This window comes from Urocampus carinirostris, chromosome 16, assembly GCF_059441175.1.
Source record: "Urocampus carinirostris isolate Australia breed hairy pipefish chromosome 16, RoL_Ucar_1.0, whole genome shotgun sequence".
Classification (NCBI taxonomy): Eukaryota; Metazoa; Chordata; class Actinopteri; order Syngnathiformes; family Syngnathidae; genus Urocampus; species Urocampus carinirostris.
In genome coordinates, this window is record NC_142364.1 from 30752724 (window position 1) to 30764958 (window position 12235).

Genomic DNA, 12235 nt, shown 5'->3' on the forward strand with positions numbered 1-12235 from the left:
AAATTCCATTGATAATATTCTCTTCTTCTTTTTTCAGTATCTAACCATTACTATAAAGACAAACAGGGCTACTAGGTAGTCCATACGTCATTTATTTAATTTAGTAGTCATTCCATTTTTAAGGTGGTTATTTGAAAACAACCAATGCATTGCATCTGCAGCTAACTATGACGTCGATAGTTGATTAATTTGTTGATTGTTTTGTCGATGCATGGAATCTTCTTTGGATGAACTTAAACTATGTTTTTTTCATTTCAAACTGTATTCTAGAACATAAAACATAAATGTGGGGTTTTAAAAAAAGAAACTTGGAATTTTTAAATTTGTCAACAATTTCCCAACAAAAATTAGAATAAAATCCCTAAATGTGCGTGGCCAGTACATTAGATGTCTTAAAAAACATTAATTACAAAATAATATTGAATTAACCAACGTTTATCAAATCAAATCTATTTGTAAAGCCACTTAAAGTGCTGTATAAAAAAAAACATACAACAAGACAGTAAAATCCCACTAATATTTCTGCCATCCATGACTTGATTTTTGAAATGCAATTTAAAAGGGTATCAATAGGACTTGTGCCATCCGGGGACACTGCACTGTAAAGCTGGGTGTCATCAGCATAACTATGGAAGTTGACCCCGTGTCTCCTGATGACACGCCCAAGCGGGAGCACATGCAGATTAAAAAGTACTGGGCCTAAAATTGAACCTTGGGGAACCCCACATGTAATTTCATGGGTTCTAGAGGAACATGCATCGATACTTACAAAGAAATGTCAGTCTGTGACATAGAACAAAACCACTTCAAAACAGTTCAAGAGATGCCCACCAAGTTTCTAAATCTGTTTGATAAAATGTGGTGATCTACTGTGTCAAAGCCAACACCAGAACTGTGTGTTTATTAAAAGCAATATTATACTTGATATAATTTCAATTTTTTAAAAGGGCAGTCTCTGTACTGTGGTTGCTCCTTAAACCAGACAGAAATTTCTCCAAAACACAGTTTTCTTCTAAAAAAGAATTCAGCTGGCATTCAAAATGACTTATTTTGTTTTAAGGAAGGTTTGAAAAATATTATTAAATATTTTTCTCCTTTTGGGAAAATAAAAAGCTAAAATTTGGTTAGCAGCCCTCATTGATAACAAATGGGGCATCTGTGCCAAGCCATGTTTCTGTCAAAAGAATCCCTTCTAGGCAGTTATCTAAAATTAAATCGTTTATAATAAAATATTTATTTAGAAGGGCGTGCACATTCAACACAGCTACGTTTATGGTTGTTTTGAACGTGCGATCATGAAGTGGAGTATGTGATGGTTTGATACATTGATTCTGTTTAACAAATAAAGACCTAATATTTAAAAAATATTTTTCTCTGATTAAACACAATGGAATTTAAAGGAGGAAACATATCAGCAAACAAGCATACATTCAAAAAATAAAATTCGTCATTATCTAATGTCAAAAAGCTGAATTTTGAGAATTTCAAATAGAAACGGAATGAAAATAATACATTACCGTAAATTCCGGATTACAAGCCATGACTTTTTTGCTGCATTTCTAACGCTGTGGCTTTAAATATGGCTTATTCTTTTTTGTTTTCTTGTTGGCACCGAGGAAAAAAAACAAGGTGCTCTTTTCCACAATATATGCACTTTTAATACAGTGACGCAATTCTAAAGAAATAAGTTTATGTTTTTGCCAACATTATTCATATAATACTTAACAGTTGTGAAATGGGAGGTTTTACAGTCATTTTTAGATATTTACAATGTAGTCACAATATTTTATCTATTTTCCCCACACATCAAGCCCTCAATTTATGCATTCGAATTGAACAGCAGTGGAAGTTATTTGTCAAAACCGCTTCACTTCTCTTTCCTTAGCATCATCCTCATTGTCAGGTTTCCTTTTATGCTCAGGTAACGATGACAAGCGAATGCAACATGGTCCTTTACCAGGGCAACAACCAACGACAACAACACAAAAAGATATGCCTGTGTTGTTATCTGGCACTAATCTCCACACTATGGCTGCCCTTGTGCTGTCGCCTAGAAATATAGAGCTCACATTTTATGTGGCGCAGCCCTTATTTGCGTTTTCCTTCGGCGCAGTAATAAATGTGTGTGCATCTTTGTCATTGGCATCTTGAATGGTTAGGTGATGCAAAAACAAAAGAGAACAGAGAAATACACTGAAAACGGCATCAGGTGTGCGCCGGGCTTAAAATGTAACAATTGGAATTAAATTAGTTCATTTTTAAATTAAAATCAGATTCAGCTTGTACAAAGACAGAATTAAGATTAATTCTTAAATCTGAGAATGCAGCTTTTAATCAGGTGTGGTATGTGTTCAGAAATATACGGTGATTTTCTAAATCATTTGAGATTAATTTAAACATCGATTAGTTGTTTATTAATCAATTAGATGTAGCCTCTCTAAAAAATGCAGCATAAAACAAAATATTATACAAACGAATAATACAAGAGTGAAGTGTTATTTAGTGAGTCAGTATTCCGCAAACTTTACTGTTCAGAGGACGGGTTTATTGTCCCACTATATTCTCGCGGCCTTGCCCGATTGTATAATTGATAATATTATGAATGAATGAATAAAAACTTTTATTTCGAACATTAAAATAAAAACAGGACAAAAACAATGAGTCAACATCAAAATAATGTCACATAACATGTTGGAAAAGGGGTAGTAACAATTATTATAAAAAATAGAAGCTTAAGTCCACTGTGTAATCACTAGATCACTAAAGATCTAGATGAGGTAGAAAAAGGCATTCAACTGTATCCCATCATCCTACTATTTTTACTCATGGTTCTGCGTTGTTCAACGTTGAACTCTTTCCCATAATGACCCATTTCAAAGCTGTACAACGTCTCACTGTGAGTAAAAATTGTGTGATAATAAGATCAATTTTTATACATTTTCCTTTGTCAAATGGAAACCTAGTGGCCTAGTTTCTGCCGCCAGCTTCGACCGATTCCCGTTGCATTTAATGCTGAGCAAATATGATCAGCGATATTTCTCAATTGTTCAATCACTGCACAAATCCGGTGATAGACTACTGTAAAACGTCAGTGAAACATGCACCCTAACTTTGAGGATTTTTAGGGGGTGGCTGATGACCGCTGTCTTAGTTTACATTAACAATACTAATGGCGGTAAAAACAAAGCTTCAGGGGCTGGCATGATTCTTAAGTGCTGTTTCATCCACTTTCCTACAGTTGCAAGCAGCTGACTGGGCAAGAAAAGTCCAAAAGTCAAAGAAGACTCAGGGTGGGAAGATTAAAACGGATATTTTCGCTGATTCGAACGTACACGAAGCGATGGACTGCCCAGTCATCGGAATAATAAGCCAGTTGTGATGCTTATCGAATGAGAACAGACTATCAGAGCAGCTATCAGTTGTTTCCACTGCTTGCCTGTGAGTCTTTCAAAAGATTCAATTTGTATGAGTGGGCAGATTGATCAAAATATCAATATTATCGATACTAACTACTTGGACAGAATTGATACTTTGTTCCTCCACAAATTTCCCCAAAACGGGGATTCTTTACGCCTTCCACCCTACAAAGAGCAATGAACTGCAACATTCAATGTAAACATGTTACTGTTCCTGAACAAAAACCTGTTATTCTGTTGTAACTGTGGCAACAAACACAAAAGACAATTAGACAAAAATGAAAATTTATCTGCACTACTTATTTTATTTATGAATTACAGTGATCCCTCAGTGTATCACGGTTTATTTTTCGTTGTTCCGCAGCTTTGCAGACTTTCATTGTGCATTGTGAATTGTGTTCTGCATCATGACTGGCAAAACAGTTGCCCCGCCCCTTTTGTGCCTGTGCGTCAAATGATTGGGCTAAGTTGTACAGAATGACGAACCTACAGTACGTGAGGTACGTGCAAATCATTTTAAATTTCATAGAAGCCATTATGTCAAAAAATGCTCTGGAACGACAAAAGCACCAGAGGAACATCCTTTCCCTTGGCAACAAAGTTGAACTTTCTTTAGGTAAAAGCATTTTTACGCCATATTCTCATTTTCCATAAACGTCAGATTGATGGCGACAAAATATTATCTGAAGTTAAATTATTTCAACCCCTTCTTGCATTCAATAGTGCAATATAGCAGCAAAATTATTTTAAAAATTATGATTTCACAGTACAGAAGTCATTAATAATAAAAAAAAACCTTTATGAAGTACAGTACTTTTATTCTGTAAACAATTACTTTGGTGTGTGAACAGAATTTGTTTTTTGGTTTCAATGTGTAATACAGTATTTAAAAAATAAATAGATACGTTTTTACTATGCGTATTTTGAATATTGTGGGTCCTTTTTGGAATGCAATCCCAGCAAAAAGAGACTGAGGGCTAAGGTTAATATGGCCCCCAAATTGATTTTGTAATCCGACCACAAGCCCCAACTGTCAACTTGATGAACCTCCAATTCCAATTCCAGTTTGCGCGGTGGAGAGAGGCTCAGCAAAGAAAGCTTGGCCCACCCGACCGCAGATGGTCCAGCGGCACGACAGGTCTTGAACGCAGCGCTACACTTCCATCTGTCAGGGTGCAGCGAAAGCTGCAGGCTGAGGGATTTGCTAACCCATTAACTCGCTAATCCACTCCTGATAAACAGCCACCGACAAATGCACACGTGCTATTTGGCCGTAGAAGGAAGCTAGCGATCAAATGTAGTGTCAATAACAAGATTGTTTGCTTTGACTATCCTTCCACAATCGAATGTGAAATCAATTAAGCTATTAGTTCTTGTCTAACTGATGAATTCACTCTGTTTTTAATTTTGAAACACCTGCAATGCAAAGGAAATTGTGTTGGATGCCAGTTTATCAATTGGACCATGATAACTCACTACTTTTGTTGATTTGACTATCATGCATTGTTTACATTATCGTCACTATCGGCCAATCATATTGCTGTTTTTTCATCACCACACCCTTTTGGCCAGATCTGCTTTTATATTTATAGGAGAATCAATAAAAAAGAAAGGGCTCCGCGTAGGGCTTTGAGAACAGGTTGAAATGTCTTATCTATATTAGGGATGTTCAATCCTACATATTTTGCAGTACTGTAAAGGCAATGTATTATATCTTTATTTTTTGGGTTCATTAGTGTCCCCTTGTTGACTAAAATGCAACTGATGCTAACATGGCTAATATTACGAGGACATGGATCCAAAAAAAGGCTTGCATCAGCACCGATACCGTGTATTCCTTATAAATTCAAAATCCATTGATGTGTTCTCTCCTTATTTTGAGTGTCTACTAAACTATAAACACAAATTAAAATAATATTAGGTGAGTGCTATTAAGTGAAAAGGTTCGAAAGTCCTAGAAATTTTACCACCAAAATGTATGTATATTTTTTCTGTGGTTTCATAATAATTAAGAGACTAGTTTGTTACTACAAGACCAGGTGGGTATTGCAAGAAATCAAGACAAGGAATTAAACAAGGATATGTTTATTATTTTGACTGGACTTAGCTTTTCCTCTAGGGCTCTGCAAACTACGGCCTGGGGGCCACATAGGCCACATGGGCCACATGAGCCACATGGGCCCAGCAGACATTTTAATCCAGCTCGCTGAACACGGTCAAAGCATAATGACAATATACAGTATATAATGATAAATAAAGTACTGCTGTGCCAGCTTTGTTCCTTTATGTGTTTACTACAAAAACACTACTACAGAAACACTAAAAAAATCATTAAAAAACTAAATCTCAAGTTTAGTGCTTGAAAAAAGGGACGTAATCTATGATTTGCATTCATTCTGAAAAGAAAATAATACTTAAGAAATACTACAAAGATATTACTAGAGTAATACTACAGAACTGAATCTACAATTCAGTGTTTTAAACATTTCTGAGCATTTCAAGACCAATTTGATTAGACTAATCTCATTAAAAACATATGAAAAATAAATATAAAATGAAGATGGTTGCATGTATATTTTTTTCCTAAATGAGAAAAATGGGATAGATCTCCAGGACCAGCCCGTGGCCACATTTTTCAACCGAATGCTGCCCGCGACTCCGACGGTTTGCCCAACCCTGCTGTAGTCGGTTGCAGGAACGCAAGTTAAATTTTGCTCAGCTATGACGCTAAGTTATTCTCTACAGCTAGCCTGCTATTCAATTTCGTTGTCATAATATGTTAACCCATTTTTTAACAATGACAATAAAGGTATATTCTATTCTATTCTATTCTAGACCAGGCTTACTACCGTTATCCCCAGAGATACACCTGGCGGTTTTACTGTCAATTGTGTGAAGAAATACTCTGGTTTTTGCATTTCCATGGGGTATTTTGATATGTTGCATTATTTTAAATATCCTGCATTGCAATTTACATGTAGGCTACATTGTCATTTAATTATACACTGTCGACTGTATATTGCAAAAGTCATTTTTAGTCAAGTCAACCCCTATAGTCCTTCATGTAGTAAATGTATTCCTGTCCGGCCTTTTTTCTATAGCTATGCCAATAAAGAATGCTTGTCAAAGTGCCATTGGAGCTTTGGTGATTGAATATATCACTGCTGTTTTTGAGATTCTAAAAAGTGACGCAAAAACTTGCAAAGATAGTATCAATTAAGTCTTTGACAATGGTATTATATTTTAAATACACTGTAGGTCCAACTATCATTCATCTGTACCCTTGTCAAAGAGAAGTTTTTTCTTTATGAAGAATTAATGAAATAAAACCGACAAAATCGTTAATTTGATAATGATTAAAATCTGAACTGTCTTTATTCTCTTTGATGACAACTTAGTGAACGATGATATCAGACGTGGCACTCCAGGATAAACATGATAAAAGACTTACAGATAAGAAAAAAATAAAGTAAAAAAGAATGATGGGATTAAATATTTGCCTCTGCTGCTTTAGGTAAAATTTGAAATCTGGGGAAAAAAAAAAAAAGATACCATTGAGCCAGTGCACAATTTAATTAGGGCTTCCCCCATAATAACTGCTCGTTTAAGTCTACACAATACAGTCTCATCTAGTAGTCAAATATTACATAGTATCCCTTTTATAAATAGTGTTTTGTTATTTGCATAACAATATCATATTCTTTAATTTATGTTTTGATCATTTAAATGCCTACAAACAATTTGACATCCGTTTGGTGAGAGAGCAACAGTGCAATGTCACATACTACGCAAGTGATATCTGCCTATTATGATGCTCCAATGACCCAGATCATTGAGAGTTGCAACCAAAGCCAAAATCAAATACTGCACTGCACTGCAACACATTCGATGAGTTTCCGTAGAAAAAGTGCCAGCCTAATACATATGGAAACACAATCTTCTGTTTGATGGGCTAGACAACAACATTTAGCATGATCATCATTACATTGGCCTCAATTTTGATTGATCCACTTGTTTTTGTTAAGTGTGAATACTCCGTATTACAGAATGGTATGAAACATTTTGAAGTATATGTGTTGCTTTTTTAGGTTTATGCAACTATATTCATAAAAATATCGGAATTGCTAACCAGCTAAAACATTAACTGTTCCAGGGCTGAATCCAATAGTAGTGGTAAAACTGTCAAAGCTATTTTAGCTGTGAGTCTGATCAATTATAGCTGCTATTTTTAGGATGGGCACTAAACTTTATTGGGGCAGTCTGTCAATAATAACTTCAGTTAAATCAAATTGACTACCGTTTCACTGTCCTTAATTGCATTTCAATACTTTCCCTTTTTAGGACCCGCTCGATTTTTATCAACCTGCCTGGCATAAAACAGTACTGCAGAAGGCTACTTTGCTAGATCACTAACCTAGTGCTTGCATAAATGTAGCAATAACAAAGGATGTAAAACAGAATGAAAAACATTATCATTACAATTTCTAGTCTCCCGAGCGCCACAACACAGTTAGCTATCATTAACTGGGACAAAGCCCGACACAAAAAGGATTTCAGAAAATTATACAAGGGAGTTAGCATATTTTCAAGGCGTATATTTACCTTTTACAGCAGGATCTTTTAGAACAGGTTGGAATTCCTTATCCGAGGTTTGGGTTCTCTCCTGTTCTCTTTGCATGTTCAAAAACTATTTATGTCTTCTCTACCCTTTTGAGAGTCTACTAAATTATAAAGTATTAACTGTGAGAGGGGAAAAGGCGTCTGGACTGAGAGGGTCCGTTTGTACTGAGTCTAATAAACTGTTTTTGTTGGGGAGAAAAAGAGGAAATATCTTACAAATTTCCTGCAAAAGGTGGGTGCGTCCATTTTAAAAAATTGACCATCGTATCATAATTGGCATCGACAGGTATGCATAATTGAAAGAATGTATCGGTTGCATTTTAGTTGCCGTGACAACAAGGAACCCAAAAAATAAAAGTATATTGCATTGCTGTACAGTACTGCAAAATATATAGGATTGAGACGATCAGCAAGCCAACCAAGAACTATTAAATCGTTCTAAGTGGAAGTTGGGAACTCCATCTTTTCAGCCAACCCCAAAACAGATCTTAAACCCAATCTTCTGTTTATGAATATTTAAACATGCGTAATTTGCTAAACATTCTGAATCTATCCAATGATTAGTTAAGAAAACAACCCAACGTTACACAAGATATGAAAGTGTAATTTTCGAGTTTGAGATAAAATTGGTACTGGAGCCTCTGTTCTCACTTTTGGCATAAAGTTGTCTTCTGTGTCATATACTGCATGTGATTTATAGTTTATTTTATGAACCAATTGTGTCCTAAAAATATCAGGAATTGCTTTTAATGTCCTGTTTTTGGAGCAAGAATGAGGCAAATTGTACACAAGACATTCCTTTGTGAACCTTAAAATTCTGAGACAGAATTGTACATTGCTACTTTAAACTCCAACAAGTGCAGTTTACAAACTGCTTCAGTAAAATTGTTTTGAACCAAAGTACATTTAACGAGTACAAATGATTGAAATTACATGTATACAAATACATCCTAATTGGATTAGTTTTATTTTCTAATGGTGGAATTCTGCAAAATCTTACAAAAATGTGGACACACTAGAACATTAGATATTATTTTGTACTAAAAAGTATCCATTGGTGATACATTTTCCTCATTCTAAGTATTAATTTTCTTGTTTTACTATATTTTCACTTGTTCCTCACGCAACATAAGATGGCAGATGGAAATATATAATAATATTAATAATAAATAAATAATAGTAAAAATGCATGAACTACCATATAAACATGCATTTTAAATTACCTAAGAAGAGAAATTTGCATTTATTTTACACAGCATGAGCCTTGCCTAAAGGGAGCTGACAATGTCTGCCATCTTGCTGCTACGGGTACCCAGGGACCTAAATAAGACTAGGGAAAAAAAATGAAAAGTAAAATGGTGTGTTTTGGTCGTTCTGAGTTTCTCTAGTTTCTATTCTTCCTTGTGCTTTTTAGCACACCTTTTCAGTTGTACTACACGATACATCTAGTGGTTGAATAATACTCACTGTCTCTTTAATTGTATTAATTGAAATGTTTCTTTTTTACATTTCTTTTAGAATTTCACATGTCCTGGAATCTCTACAGTCACATTTGAGAACCACTGCAATATAGGATATACATCTTAGAAATTAATCTGAAAACATATAAAGTATCCCTATTCATCTTATTACTTGTCTTTAAAGACTCTTATTGTATATTGCTCTTTGCTTAGTCACTCATGAGGATTTCTCATACCTGTCAACCTGTACATTTTTGCCGTACAAAGTACGTTTATTATGCATTTTAAGACGTGTACGACGAACAAGAAAAATCTGTACGGAAAAATGCAAATTTGTCAATTATGGGTTCCATCCGGTATACACCGACTATCACGAAACAGAAAATTAATCAAGTCAGACGAGTTCGCCACTATCTCAGTATCGTTTTCTTTCGTTGCAAAGGAAGCGATCGGTTTGATGCTACTGTGCGCATGCGTCTGCAGCCTCTGATTTCATATGGTAGTTATGTAGTAAAAGGAAGTCCGTCTCTTTTTAGAGAACCGGCTTTTTTGGCTCAACTCATCAAAGAGAGCCGGCTCTCAAACGGCTCACTTGCTTTGATGCATTGTATTACTAATTATCATGTTGTATAAAGAAGTTAATAAAAAAAAGGAAGTATAAAAGGAGAAAATGAAAAAAGACAGGTTTGTGGTTATCCCTTTAATTAGTAAATTAGTAAATTACCAACAATAATTTAATGCAGAAAATAAATCAATAATTTGAATAAGAAAATGTATTATTCTACTTAATTATATTTGCATGTATTTTTTCCTTCTGCGATGAAAGTCCAAGCCACTTAATTTTTGAACCTTTTTTATAATAAACCTCATTCATGTCGAGCAACTCAGTATCTCACAACAAAATGTTAATTAACAATATATATGATATAACGAAACACATGTACAATATAACATGTTAAACTACATTAATAAACACGTTCGAAGAAAAAAAATATGGTGTAAGATTATTTTGTATTTTGTAAGGGAATATATGACAATTTGTTAGGGCATGGAGCCGTGGAGGTTGACAGGTATGATTTCTTTACCTTTTAATAATTGACTGCATCGTCTTGTGTGTTACAAACACGCACAGTCATTTTCCTTGCACCGTGTTTTGCATGATAACAGCTTGATTTGATCCTAAATCTATGCGAGACACGGAATGCTATGTTAACCTGTCGCAGTAGTCATTCAATCCCTTCCCATTGCCTTGAGGATTCTCTTTGCAGGGCTCAACTATAAGCCATTTATTTGGCAGCACGACCATGCATAAAAAAGAGGCATCATACTGTTGCCCTGCAATAAAAACACATGAAGGGTTCTGTACAGATTCACAAACCGCCGACCACGATGTACCGTATTGCAAAATATTGCGTAACAGTGGAACAATTTGTCGCCTGCGCCTCCAGACGCTTACATTCGAGCAGGTGTCGTAAAAAAACAACGCCTTAGATAAACCGTCAAAGACCCGCAACGCTGTTTTCATCATAGCCTTACCTGCGTCTCAGTAGATGAAGCAGGTCCGGTGTGGTTCAGTTCTGGACGTATGCATCCCCACCGCCTCTTCTCTTCCCCCGCCCCGGCGCCTGTTTCTGTCTCGTTTGGGTTTTTTGCGGTTCGGTTCGGTTGGCATCGAGCCTTTAGACGACAAGTTGTCGGGCCGAGGCGGAGAGCGGAGCCCGAAGCCCGGAGCCCTTCCCCCTGCTTGGTGACGTCACCGCGGATTAGGGATGCACAAACGCGCTGCGGATGCTGACGTGCTTGCTTGCAGCCAGGAAGAGGACCACTTCGTCTTCCTCATCAATCTGGAAGTTTATTTACCATACCTGTCAACCTCCACGGCTTTCTTATTCAAATTATTAATTTATTTTCTGCATTAAATTATTGTTGGTAATATACTGATTAAAGGGATAACCACAAAACTGTCTTTTTTCATTTTTTCCTTTTATACTTCCTTTTTTTCTTAACTTCTTTATACAACGATAATGATTCGTAACATCAAAGCAAGTGAGCCGTCTGATAGCCGGCTCTCTTCAATGAGTTGAGCCGAAAAATCCGGTTCTCTAAAAAGAGACGGACTTCCTTTCACTACATAACTACCACATTAAATTCGTGGTGGCAGACGCATGCGCACAGTAGCATCAAACTGCTCGGCTGGTTTGCAACGGAAAAAAAAATGATACCGAGATAGAGGCAACCGCGGCGAACTTGTTTGACTTGATCGATTTGCCGTTTCGTGATAGTCGGTGTATACCGGATGGTACCCATAATTGACAAATTTGCGTTTTTCCGTACAGATTCTTTTGTACGTCTTACACGTCTTAAAATGCGTAATAAACGTACTTTGAACGGCAAAAACGTACAGGTTGACAGGGATAATAAACTCTTAAATCACGACAGAGCAAGGGTGTCATGTCCTGCACGGTCGTCATGGCACCCAGCTGGTCCCGCCCCTTGACACCAGCTGAGACACATTGACTCGATTGCGTGTGGGATACTTAAGCGCTCCTTTTGGGACTGCCCGTTGCCAGACCATTGCTTAACTATGAGGAAAACCTGTTCATGCCGGTTTGTTCTGAGTAAATGCCTTGTTTGTAATTTTGATTGCCTTTAAGCCTGTGTTGTTTTGTCTTTGGTACCTGTGTGTTGGACAACTTTTATTTTCCAATTAAATTGACGGATCGTCTACGCATTTGAGTT

The 12235-nt window shown here is 36.2% G+C and overlaps 1 protein-coding gene across 1 annotated transcript in view; it reads right to left on the reverse strand.

Moving 5' to 3' along the window:
* Positions 1–11244, reverse strand: part of LOC148351042 (uncharacterized) — a 30105-nt gene extending 18861 nt beyond the window's left edge. The window contains exon 1 of the mRNA XM_088319614.1: positions 11033–11244. The gene's annotated coding sequence lies outside the window, so the exon portion shown is untranslated. The remainder of the gene's footprint in view (positions 1–11032) is intronic.
* Positions 11245–12235: the final 991 nt, after the last annotated feature.